Source organism: Lepisosteus platostomus, chromosome 7 (assembly GCF_059453375.1).
Source record: "Lepisosteus platostomus isolate fLepPlt1 chromosome 7, fLepPlt1.hap1, whole genome shotgun sequence".
Taxonomy (NCBI): Eukaryota; Metazoa; Chordata; class Actinopteri; order Semionotiformes; family Lepisosteidae; genus Lepisosteus; species Lepisosteus platostomus.
This window is the reverse complement of record NC_142617.1, coordinates 2,868,985-2,883,208: the sequence shown is the minus strand read 5'-3', so window position 1 is coordinate 2,883,208 and position 14,224 is coordinate 2,868,985. Positions and strand designations below refer to the sequence as shown.

Genomic DNA, 14,224 nt, shown 5'->3' with positions numbered 1-14,224 from the left:
TACCGGCCCATTACTTTGCATTTTGTCTCGGATAAAAAAGGCAAAATGTCGTTTTGTGTGTGTGTGTGCACACATTAAAAGCAGCCTAAGAAGCTTGTTGTTTTGGGCCTGGAATTAAGATCACTGTGAAATGCATTCGCTGACATTTGCCTGATTGAAGTGAGTTAGATAACTTGCTTAAATGATTATTAGTCATGACAAAAGTCTAATTTGCATCGCCATCTAGATATGTCACGGATCGTCGGGCTCACAAGTGCCCCGTTGGAAGATAATGACACTGTCATTGCTCGTGATCGTTTGGTTGCAGTGGTACTTTGCTAATGTCTTCACTGGAGGCAAGCTCAAAGATTTGCATATGTCCAACAGAAGTACTGAGTTCACTTAGTTATAAATCAGGCTGATTCACATGCTTTACTTTGAATGAAATGAAAGACCCAAACACTGTAATCACAGGAAAAACATCACAATGAAAATTATTTCAGTGTACATATTTGTGACCAGAAGCAATGAGTCACAATTTCAATTCACATCAAGCAATGAGAATGCCTTAATTTGACCTTTATGAACAGTAAATTACTATTTTTTAAATAAATGCCCCAGTAACCATGACATGGTCATGCTCAGATCTAGATATAAATCAATATGACATAAATAGATTTTTGAAATGAGAAACTAATGAAAGCCTTTTTGTTTTCTATGTGAACCAAGCTCTTAAAAAGTTTATATCTCATATTATGACATGTGTATGATGCAATGACATAACAAGTTAAACTCAACCTTATTTATCATTTCAAACAAAGTGCCTTTCGTTACTTTTTGAGGAAGATAAGATCTAAGATTTAAACAATATGCTTTAGGTTTGTGAATATCTTGTTTTGATTAGTTCGGCATTCTTCATCCTTTTAGATCTTATAATGGGATAAAAAAAGCATAACAAAAGGAAGCAGCTGAGACAATGCACCATTTAGGTTTCATATTTCTTTTCCGAGTTAACATAAATCTCGCAGATGTTTTTGATTACACCTTGAGGCAACAGCTAGTCACTGACAGCATGGTAATGTGGATTACAGTCTGACAAGGTGTCACTGAGGTGCGAATCCCTCAGGCTAAGACTGTTCTGTACACCTACTTCTCGTTTTAAACTGGTAAACCAGAGAAACAAATCTGGATGCATATTATGAACAGCTGCACTCCAAGAAGCTGAAAATGTGGAAGATTGCAGGTCTGAAAATTTACTTCTGACTTCATTAGTGTCACCGCCTTTGTTTTCGCCTTAATTTTTCAGAGTACCTGCAATCCTCGTCAAAAAACTGCACTGTCCTCTGAAAAAAATTATTATAGAAGACATGTAATAGGCAATATTTAAATACCATTTCAGGTTTATTTTCATAAAAGCTGTTTGTTACAAACATCAATTTGTTAATTAAATATCAGATATGTGAGTTTCGGGTGAATTCTAGACATTCACATTGCCTTGAAAAATGGCAACAACAGGATGCAACACATACTCAATCGTCAGTTGGGTCCCATTATTTCCTAAGGATGTTAGTCAGTTTTTAAAATCAGTTCCTGCTGTAAATGAAACAAGCCACCAATTTAGAACTACTTTCAGTGATCATTTTAGTAGAATGTACAAAGGAGAAAACAACAAAAATACTTCTGATAAACCCTAGTCCAAGGCCAGACATCTTTCTAATCAGGACTGACGTATATTGTATTACTGAAAAGGAAAGAAATTGAAATGTTTATCTATTAACCAGTGGGTGGTTGGAGAATAATCCTAAAATGAGTCTTTGGTAGGAAAAATAAAATGAGTTTATGTGGGGTACTGTATGTTTATATTATGTGGGGGATTTATTTTCCCTTGGCATTTCTCTTTTTATTTTTTTTCATTCTGCAAGTCTTTTAAAACAATTATAATAAAAGCTAAAAGGTCGCCAAATATGCTGTAAAGTAAAATTTCTCAAGACTCCATTAAATCTTTAGTTTAAAATGCATTAGTCTTTCGAGCGTAAGGCTTAAGGCTATCTCCCTTGCATTGCTTACCTAGAGCTATTTGAATGTCTTCTGCATCATTTGCAATGCATTATGCATTACAATCTGTTGAAGGTTAAATTCCTCAGGCCCCAAATGTTAAAACGCATTATGGAATGAAGGCATGTTGGTATGGCATATGGAAACAGGACACAAATCCACAAAATAAATGTTTTAGACACTGCAAGTACAAAATAGAAGGCAAGCACTCAGCTATTTGGCATACTCTCCAAAGGCATACAACAGTACTGTACACAAGGCAAATAACAGAAAACAATCTGCATTTTCTTCACTTAACCTTTCATATATATTCTAAACAGATGTATGGATTTCCTATTGCATTTCTCAGTCCACCGTGTAATCCTGAGTGTTTAAGGACGTATACGGTTATAAACAATAATTTAATTAGATTGCTCCTTAAATAATATTATCTTACTAAGCCTTGTGGAATGAATTGCATTCTTGGTATTTTTGCTATTATGTGAACACCTGAACAGCTTTCAAAGTGAAATACTGTACATCTTTCAGGTCTGAGAAACACTTGTGTTCTGTTGTTCTTGTTTCAGCAGACTGCACAGAAGTGCAAATTGCTTATGCTTTTCAGCCTTTATTTATAAATCAGGCCATGGGTTGGTAATGTACTCTGCAATAGTGTGTGCTCATCTAGTACATTCTCACAATGATCTCAGCTACCTGTAGGCCACAGGCAATCTGATTCTACACTGTAACACCACACCATGGACTTCAAGGAACCTGTCCTCTGTCTACCTGACACAACAATAAACTGCAGCACTCTCATTCCAAAATATACTATTTGCAAATAACATGTTCTTATGGCCTGAATGCACAGCTTAAACAGTTCGAAACTGAAATTACTATACACTGCTTTACTGGTAAGAACAACGTCAATATAAAGTTGTGATTTAATAAGTATTCCGGTGCACCAGTTTAGTCTAAACCAAACCTTACAGTGTGGTAAATTTATTGATTTATCAGAACAAGACATTTTTGTCACTCTGCAACTCACAACTGGCAACCCACTGGAGCTCAGCAGGTGTGAGCCTGGTCAGTACCTGGATGGGAGGCCACCTGGGAAAAAGGTTGCTGCTGGAAGAGGTGTTAGTGTGGCCAGCAGGGGGCGCTCACCATGCAGTCCATATGGATCCTAATGCCCCAGTATAGTGACGGGGACACTATACTGTAAACAGGCACTGTCCTTCGGATGAGACGTAAAACCGAGGTCCTGACTCTCTGTGGTCATTAAAAATCAGGGCGTTTCTCGAAAAGAGTAGGGGTGTAACCCCAGCGTCCTGGCCAAATTTTCCCATTGGCCCTTACCAATCATGGCCTCCTAATAATCCCCATCTATGAATTGGCTTCATCACTCTGCTCTCCTCCCCACTAATAGCTGATGTGTGGTGAGCGTTCTGGCGCACTATGGCTGCCGTCGCATCATCCAGGTGGATGCTGCACACTGGTGGTGGTGGAGGGGATCCCCATTACCTGTAAAGCACTTTGAGTGGAGTTTCCAGAAAAGCGCTATATAAGTGTAAGCAATTATTATTATTATAATTATTATTATTTTGTTACAACTTTAAAATAGAGACAGTGGAGAATGTAGATTTTACAGTAAAAAACAAAATTATATTAAACAATTCAAATACTTCTTCTGGCATTCTCAAACTTTCAATGGCCTCAAGCTTTCAATGATCTTATCATATTCATAAGGATTTCTTTTTTAAATTTAAACATCGTTTATTAAATACCCATGCAATTTGGAATCTCCAAATCTCTGAAATTACTTGAAGCCTCCTGCACCCAGTCAGAAGAGAATCGGACACGAAGACACTCTGCCCCCAAAATCCTCCTACGGCTGTTTATCATTTGACATTTACAGGCCCTACAAGCCTGACAAAAGAGGAGATGCCAACTGGAAGAGATGCGCTTCTTTCACTGATGTCACTGCAAGCACCAAGGCACTGAACAGAAATCTGTTTTCTGGAAGGCCAAGAGAGCCCTAGCTGGCTAATCCTAGTCAATACCCCACTGGTACCTGCCCAATTGTGTGCTGTCACTGGTAGACAGTTGGCTAACGACATGACACAAGCTTAAACCTGTGATAACAGGATCAAAGTGCACACCCTGTGCTCCAAAGAAGTGGTAGTATAAGTAGAGTAGCTTATTGCCATATGTGCACGTACACTGGAATTCTTAATCGCGCTGATCTCTCGGGACATACACAGTACAACAGACAACACCACACAATGTAGATAACAGGAACAACAAAAATGTTGTGGAAAACAGTCTGCGAGTTCTTGCTCAGCAGCGTCTGACAAGCAGACCACCAGTCCTTACTGCAGGTGGCGCTCTTCAGCTCCTGCTTGTAAACGGGATGATGGAGGACGGAGGCGTGGTCATACCTTCTGAAATGCGACCGTAACAAAATGGAGCGGTATGCTCCTCTAATGGTGGTGTAACAGTGATCCAGTGTGTTATTGCCTCTGTTGGGAACGAAGGCGTGTTGAAAGTGCTTTGGTAGTACATTATTTAAGTTCCCCGCCACGACAGAAACAGCTTCCCGGTGCGTGTTTTCGTATTTGCTGCTGACGCTGTGCAGCATCAACATGCGGGTGAATGTGCGCGGCGGTCATAATCACAGTCGCAAACTCCCTTGGCAGGTAAAAAGGGCGACATTTAATAAGTGAGGTATCCCAGATTAGATGAGCAAGATCTGTAGAGAATTTCTACGTCAGTGCACCAAAGGTTATTAGTCATTTCATTGCTAAGACATTTCATTGCCAGCAACTACTGCTGCACGCTGTATTGTTGTGCATTTGATAAATAAACTTTGATTTGATTTGATTTAGTCATGAAACACACTCCGCCTCCTTTCTCCTTGCCAGTAGGATCAGCTGTACTGTTCCCTCTATACAGCGTGAACCCAGCGGGTTGCACAGCGGTGCCGGGAAGGTTGGGTTTCAACAGGTTGTAGCGAAAACGGGAGACGCAGCCGTTTCTCAAGTCGCCCTGAGTACTGATGGCGATAGTGAAATTTTTTCGACCTTGCTGCCCAGCGATGACACGCCGGTGCTCTTACCTGCTTGCTCTCGCCTCCGTATCCCTGTTGGCTCCGCGCTTGGGAAGCAAAGCCGTGAGCTTTCAATTGCACTGAAGCTACTGTAGATCCGAGGCTCTACATCTCAAGCCCAGGAGTGTTTGTCGATCATGGTCACACACGTACTGTAATACGAGACATACCGTAACACGAAAATAAACAACGTCAACTGGAGAGCGACACGTGAGACGTCGCCATCTTGAAAGGTTGAAGCACTTTCCCTGTAAGAGCAACGCCGGAACCCCATAGTCCAAGCTATCCAAGGGAGTCTACATTGAATTGAAACAGTATTAACGGATTCTCATCACTATAGACCAGCTGTCTGGTAACCAGCACTAAAGGACTAAGCACCAGTGAATTTGTTTGCATTTTCATCCCAAAAGACAGACAATTTAGCAACACACAATATATGCTTGTAGTCAGCAGTGCCATTGCTGGTTTGTCATAGTCTGAACTCTTTACATAAAATTGCATTAAAGACACCTGAGTCTTGATAGAGGTTCAATTCCTAATCCTTCAAATCCTGTAATTAAAAAAACAATTAAGCTTTCATCTTTAAATATGACTGAAAAGTTGCATTTAAATAGAGGACTCCTGCCCAGTAAAACTACATTAATTAACATTCTTTGGGTGCAGGAAAGGTTGATTTGAACCCACGTTTTCTCAGATAAATGCCAAGGTGTGCCAAAATCTCATTTTGAAGAACAGTAGTCTAAATTGCTGCAGAACAGTAAGTACTAAGGATCGACCTGTGAAATGCTCTAAATGGAAGTTTGGCAGAAGAAGGCTTTTTTTTTTAAATTATATTGAAGTGTCCACATTAATCCAGTGCTATACTCATGACCACTCCACAATCACATAATTAATGCTTTTTAGAGGTTTAGAATAACCATCTATTCAACTCATTTTCTTTCAATATCTTTCTTAGTCTCAGCTGAATGTTATTAGTTCTTCACAGAAATAATCAATAGATTCTAGTGAAAGCAAAATGCATGAAAGACACTTAATTTACACAGAAGCCTACGGGAGGGAAGTGTGTTGCGTCTGGATATCTCTATTTTGTTATTGTTCAGCTATACCTGTAGGTACTTAATCCTTAGAAGTACTTGACTGCTCCCATGAATGTATTAAAACAAAATCATTACATTTAACAACTATTTTCAATAATGCATTATTAACACATCTGGATAATGTTTGTACTAACATTCTATGCCAGCAAAAATGACTGCATTTCAAATCCAATTTATTTAAGCATCAGTCATGGATTTAAATGTACAGGATCAGGTGCTGTTTCTCTGACTACAAAATGATAATCGGTAAAATAAAAAAAATCTATTGTAGCAATTAGAACATAAATCAGAACCAGATGTGTTGCAAATCTCTTTTTTTTCCCAGAAATTTGCATACTAATGTAAGGATATAGGACCGGCATCACACCTGAGAGAAATGAAGTTTCCAGTTATTTATTCAACAAAATTGACAATACAAGCACTTTAAATATCCAGTATTAATTATACATATGCACAAACCAGCCGTGGTCAAGCTTAGAGCACAATTTTGAATAAGGACACTTGACACTACATCAGTAAGTTTTTTTTTCTTTTCTTTATACTTTGGTGAAACCAGTAAAGATTGCTTCCGTAGGGAATGCTCCATGCTATTTAGAGGATTAAAATTCAGAGGAAAAAAATCAAGTGAATTCACAAGGGACCGTTCACCCCATTTTAACAGCTGTCAAGCACTATCATATGTTGTTGTAAGAAAACATAAGCTAAACAGCTCCCTGACTACAACAAATTCTAAGAATTACAGTACAAGAGTATTATTAAGCCATTCCAGGATTTCCTGATGGGATTCTTTGCAGGAAATTAACATCCCTATAAAATCTATTTATAGATTAATCTATAGATTCAATAATAAAGCACAGAATTCCTGTATCCCCAGCCTTTCAAATGTCTCCCAAATTTAAGATTCTTTCTATCTACAGTTCAACTACATAAATGCGTTCTGACATTCATCATTAACTTTAAACTACTTAATTTGTTAATGGCAAGGAAAATGTGCAAAGCACATTATTTAGACATGTTCATAAATATTCAGGCCAGATTTCACCATTAGAAGGATGAGATAGCTGCTAATGAGATGACATTAACACTCAAACCAGTACTTGGTAAGGAATGGTGCTCCAGCTTCATCTAACCAATCACCTAAAGCAAAGTAACAGCTTAAAACATAAATGAGTCTTAACAAGTCTGGATTTTTAACACTAATAGAAAAGATCTTATACTAGTATCACAAACTACCAGAAATATTGCCTGTCTCAGCAATGGCAGTAAAATAAAACAGGTCTGATAAGAATGTAAATATTGCTTTCTTTAGGCACAAACATATTTTTGTTAAGAATAAGTGTGCTGCTTAACCTTTATCTCACTTGCTAATCCGAGATATTAAGACAAGGAATGATTTTATAGCGTTAGGATTGAAAGAGAGGGCATCAGCACCATGGACAGCGGCCTCCGACTCTCACGGTTTAGTGCAGGGATTTTAATCCAGATCCTTGAGAGCCAAAATGCCTTTTGTTCGAACCCAGATTTAACTAATGAACTAATTCAGCATTGTTTTTATCTCTGCAACTCTAAGGTAATGAGAAATACTCTTACGAGTAGGAATTCATTAAAATACCTTAGGTCATGGAATTCTTCATTCAACTGCTTTTCATTGTTTTATTATTGGTCTTTTTAGTAATGGATGATGAACAAAACTATTGAGGACCCTGTGATTACTTTCTTACTTTCCCAGCTGAAGTCTTATTTTGATATCATGATTTGGCACCAGCATGGTGCCAGGAGAACAACCCCTCTCTGAACATCAGTAAGACTAAGGAGATGATTGTGGACTATAGGAAACACCAGGGAGGAGATCACACACCTATCTACATCAGTGGGACTGCAGTGGAGGGGGTCAGCAGTTTTAAGTTCCTGGGAGTTAACATCTCAGAGGACTTAACCTGAACCCACCACACCTTAAGAGGTTTGGCATGTCATCACATGTCCAGGCCAGCTTCTACAGGTGCATTATTGAGAGCATCCTGACTGGTTCCATCACTGCCTGGAATGGGAGCTGCTCCGCCCGGGATCGCAAAGTACCGCAGAGGGTGGTGAAGTCAGCGCAGCTCATTACCGGCTGTGAGCTACCAAGCATCCAGGATATCTACTCAGCTAGATGTCTGAAGAAGGCCAGGTCCATTCTCAAGGACCCCAGTCATCCCAGTCACAAACTGTTTTCCCTCCTACCGTCGGTAAACGGTACCAAAGCATTCGGTCCAAGTCCAACAGACTACGGAACAGCTTCTACCTCCAGGCAGTAAGACTGCTAAATAGCCAACCTGCAGCTCCTTTAGCAAATCACCTGTAATGGCTACATGGACACACAGTTTTCACTGTATTCAGCATAACTGCACTACTTGTATATATTGCATACACCATGGACACATAGCAGCTCTACCCATATTGAGTTTTATTCTGTTTCTATTACATCTATTATTATGTAACCTTATTTTCATAACCTCAATTTTGTGTTTTTGTGATTTTTGTGAGCTCGCAGAAAAGACTACCAGCAACTACTGCTGCACGCTGTATTGTTGTGCATTTGATAAATAAACTTTGATTTGATTTGATTTGTGATCTATTCAGTAAATGCCTTTTTTTCCCCTAACAAGGGAATTGCATGCTAATTGTTGCAGAGTGTTTTCTATATCCTTCATGTTACATTATAACACAGTTTATTGACAGATCAATCTATTAAAATAAGCCAGAGGATATTTTTAAATGAGAAGTCACGAGTCTCCTCCCCTTCAAGCCTGCTTACTGTGATATCCTTCTGTGAGCCAAATGAACCAGCTCCTGCCACTATGCACAGCAGTGGGTGACAGTGCAGCAGGTAGCAAAAGTACAAACATATCACTGCATAAATGCAATAAGTGAAGATGTTTAAATTCTGAAAAAGGAATCTTATCTCTTTGGGATTTATGCCTTATTTGCTAGACAATAAGTCTACAATATGTTCCACACAAATTGTACCATTGGGAACTGTGCCCATGGGAAACATTGTTAAATCAGGCATGTTCAAAGGTCGGTTTGTCATACATATACAGTACATGCAACCAACGTACATTGAATCTTGATCAGCATAAATACATATAAAATTATACAGAACTCAAAGTGCTATAAATCTTTATTCTGCAGGACCCCAGGAAACCAAACACTGCAATGTGCACTGCTGAATCTAGATTAATTATTGTGCATTTTATATCCAAAGTAAACAACTACAAATAAACACTGGTAATCATCTATTTGTGCAAAGAAAAACACCACTCCATCAATGGGTGGTCTTCAGCAACTCATCAGATACAGCCAGTTCCTTGCTGCCAATGAACCAATTTCACTGCATTACAAAAATATTGGTTCTGATCATTACTGTAAGCATTAACTTGTTGACTCCAACTGTGTATGTTATACCCCATGCAGTTAGACACTTGTTCATGCTCAGCTTGTTCACATATCAGAAGGTTTATAAACATTTGCAAATAGCTCATTAAATTACATCATAGCCTTATGAAGAAAGAAGTATACTTTTGTCTGATGTTTCCTTTTTGTTTTTTCTACACTGGGATGGACTTGCATGGATCAAGAAATGCATCAACCAAGAGGATATGAATGGCAAAATACTAGTCTGCATTTTCTGTAGTCTGCACACTATAGAAAATGCAGACAAAATTCATTCTATACTCACAAAATTGAAGATGGCACTCAGTAGCAAGAAAAAATCATACAAATAATATGTTGGGTATGTAAAAATCAATGTAATGTGAAAGAAATCACAATAACCAAGAAACAAACTGCTCTTTCTTCATTTTCTTCAAATCTCACCTATTTGTAACTCTAGGCTCCTTCACACAATTAATTTAATATAACATACTGTATAGGTACTGTATGTGTCAATTCCTTCCATATTAAGGTGAAAATAATCCTATATTTGTTAAAAAAATAAAGTCACCTACACACAATTGAACAGTGTGAGTGTATGAGTATATGAGTGAGCAGTAACACTTCAATTTATTTTAAAGCATTTCAATTTAAAACAAGACTGGGATTAAACTGAAAACAGTGCAGTGTCTTGAAACATCATATTTGGATGCAGGTACAAAATACTTAGAACACTAGCTGCCTTGCATATGACAGATGAATTACAGAATATCCCACTCAACCAGGAATCCCGCTGTGCATCAGAACCTTTCAGCATCCTTCACATGCCGATCTGGTCGAATGGCATCTTGAGATGCAGTTCCAAGACGCCCCAGGAACAAATGTGGACTTGGAATTAATAGAAGCCTGAGTAATGTCAACTGCCTCTGCCTGCTGCCCCTGTGTGGAACTGACCCGTGAAAAACCAGCTTTCTTGGATGCCCAAAGAGCTAGCCAGATGTGTTTTCCCAGGGGACTGGAGTGGAAGCTAATGGGAAACTACTGCTTATAGTATTGTAAGAAAATGAAAATGTGATCCATGATGTCTTTTGTCCAATGGCAGTATTTCAGTTAACTGTTTTTCTTGCACGCATTTTAAATAAACCTTATATATCATGAGATAATAATAAGTCATGACTGCAGGAATAATATTCTCTTGAGTCATTTCTTTTCCTGATTTCACTTGAATGAACTCTAATGGGACAGTTCCATTGAGAAAGACAACAGTGAAGAGTATTATTAGACACGGCAGATGATTCACAATGATACGAAAAAAGTTCTGCCTTTCAAATTCCATGACATGAATTCTTTAATTGGTTTACTTCAGAAAAGCTGGTTCTGAAGTGCAAGACACTGCTTTCCAGACTGGGCTGTCTGAAATATATTTTTAAGCTGAGACATAACATTTGAAACAAAAGTTACCTTTTTTTAAAACTAAAGACTTTATTAAACCATATATGTTAATGCAGACAAACTTCTCATCTATACTTGAGGTTTGGAAAGTATCCATTTATTCAGCAATGTAAGTGAAGTAACTTGCTCAAGGGCACCAAAGTAGTGTTCCACACAGATATCGAACCCACAACCTTCAATTTATTAATCTGTTATTAATACAATGATAGGATATAGCACATACAGTATGTAGAATCCTTGGAACCACATTCTGATAGTGTAAAAAACTCACCTATTCAAAAATCCAAAATACCAGTCTGTTGAGAATAAATATTCAACATTTCTGTTCATTAACCACTCTTCAGAGCTGTCTCCAATGCTTAGAGAAGTATGTTTAAGCCCCTCATCTCACCTTATCCCCTTATCTGCACCTCCTTTTATAGACAGTACAACCTGCACAGAATGTGTAATGAGATTTAAACCAAATGAAGAATGTGAAGTTAAAAATGTCATTAAAACAATTATTATCACAATACAAATACACCCTGGTAAAACAGTGAAAACAAGCAGAATTTAAAATATTTGATACCAGAGATATTAAAGAAAATATTTTCTTTGTCTTATCTTTCACTTCCTTATTGACAATGGCACATAGTCTCTCAGTTTAATTTTATTGACAGCTTTTACAGGCAGCTGATGGCTCAATGTTTCAAGTCTGATGCAAGTGCAATTGCAGGAGGAGAAAACAATTTTGATCTACTAAGGCCTGAACAGCTGATGTGCACTAACAGAATGATAGGGTTTAGTGTAAAATCTCTGATAACTGTGTCAATCAAACTGCTCAGCTGTCCACAGGGTTTTGAAAGAGAACACCAATGCTGAGTGGACATCCATCACTATCAAAGTGCATTTATCAATATAGGACTGGGACTTCATGTCAGTAAAAATGATTATTTATTAAACATGTACATTGCACAAACTTCTCCACTCTGTGCAAGATTGTGAATCCAGACTTTAGTTTGTAGAAGAAGAGCTGTGTTAACATTAGGAAATATTCTAGTTCGGACACAAATCCATCCTTGTTCATAAAGAATGAAACAACCGAAATATGGCTGATTAAGGACAAAAATTTAGTAATAGCACATAAGAGAAATATAGTATTTCTGATACAGAAAATGGAGATGCTACACAATTATATACAGGGAGCTGCTGAACACTGTACATACTGCAGGCTCCTTACTTTTGCCTCATTGTTCTCTCTTTTCTTTTCTGTCTGTATGCATGTAGCAACATAAAATAACAGCTCAACTACAAAGATATATTTTTTCAGTATCATATTGTGTATTACTGCATGTTTTTTGTAAAGGGATATCAGTAATGCCCAGATTATAAAGTGTGCCAGTTTTCTAATTATTATTTATAAGCAGCAGGGAACTCTATGCTAAAGCAAGTCAGAGTGAAGCACTTTGTTCGAGAGTAGAACAGCATTGGTTCGGTAATGACTTAAACACAGAACCTTCCTGATTTAGGGTTCAGAACTCTAACTCCCCCATACTGCTGCTTAATCCATTTTATTATGAATTCAGCACAAACTCTCATGTAGATAACCTAAATTCTACTGCCATGCTGTATGTTTTGAGAGTTCCATCCAACTAAATGAATTAAGCAAAATGTATGTCCTGAATATTTACATTTGTATATGTAAATATTTAAAGGTCATTTGTTACTAATGGGAAATTTTAATGATCCATATTTCTGGGAAATATTCACTTCCTGATTTCTTCCAAATAGTCTTTATAAATAATAAGCAAGCTTGAGAAAATGTTCAATAAGAGTGACTGTAGTGATTACACCAATATGAACCTAGCAAAACTGTATTGCCTCTCTCTTAAAAAATAATTAGGATTCCAATTATTTATTTCCTAAAGGAATAAGAAATCAAACATTTCTCACAGCTTTAGATAGAATGAGCACTATTTCATTTTGATTCTTCGAAGTACTTGAAAAGAATGACTAATTTAGAAATTTATCTTTACAAAATTAAAAAAATATATATCTCTAAAATATGTAATATAAAATGATTCATGGTTTGGTTGATGGGTGCAGAAGGGATTATAATATTTCATTTTCTACTTTTATTACTCTTTTTGAGTGTCTGTTCATCCATCACTCGCTTGAAGACAGACTTGATCAGTCCCCCATTCACGCAATACCAGTCTGCAGGATCCTGCACCATGAGCACACCCCCACACAACCGAAAACTGCAACAGAAAATCTCTCTAAAAGAATCTTCCCCTGTGGCACTGTAATTCAAGGGAAAATGCAGGCAACCCAATTGACCTCAATCAAAAACCAAATACAGAAATGGAAAGAAGAGGGAAGAAAACATGACATGAGAAAAGAGGTCACTGAGTGGTGATCCCGGTTACCTAGGAAACAAACAGAAAATCTCCTATCCTAATGATATCAAAACAAGTTGAAGAATACATGTTGAGACGAAAAGATGGGGGAAAAGTTATTTTTTCACTTTGATTTCCAGATCAAAATATCTAATATATTTCCTATAGCTGTGCTTCTGTTACAGTATATTCCATTTATATATATATATTTCTTTGCTTTAATGCCCTTTGTATACCTTACAAATAGCAGTAATACCTTACTGGTAATGCCTATTAATCACTTTGCCTGCAAACAAAGCAACATAAAGTTACATAAGCGAGTCTTTTAGAAGACATAATTGTTCCCTCCAGAATAGTTATGCAACTGAAATTATGGAAATGTGTGGTTGCACTGGTTTTCAAAACAACAACAACTTCTTACTTCCCAATAGTCTCTGTAATAACAGTAAAGTTGGTTGATGTAAAACAGGTTCCAATTTGGTAAACATTCATCTAATTTCCACCATAAAATGTGGAATTCTGTAGACTCAGATTTATCGCAGAGTAGGATATTGAAGAGTATCCAGGTTACCCACACACTGTACAGGTACTTTATATATAGTATTGTACATGCATAAACAAGCAAGTTGTGAAAAATAAATGTTAAAAGAATGAGGTGTAGGGCAAATATTACCTGGTACAGTACTTCATGCCCCTCTTTTGCTAATGCATGAGTTCTGTGTTTAAACGATATCTGTAAATTATTCATTATTACATTTTAA

The 14,224-nt window shown here is 37.4% G+C and overlaps 1 protein-coding gene across 1 annotated transcript in view; it reads right to left on the bottom strand.

Moving 5' to 3' along the window:
- The window catches only part of lsamp (limbic system associated membrane protein), a 628,278-nt gene that overhangs the window by 580,740 nt on the left and 33,314 nt on the right, over nucleotides 1-14,224 (bottom strand). The window lies entirely within an intron of this gene.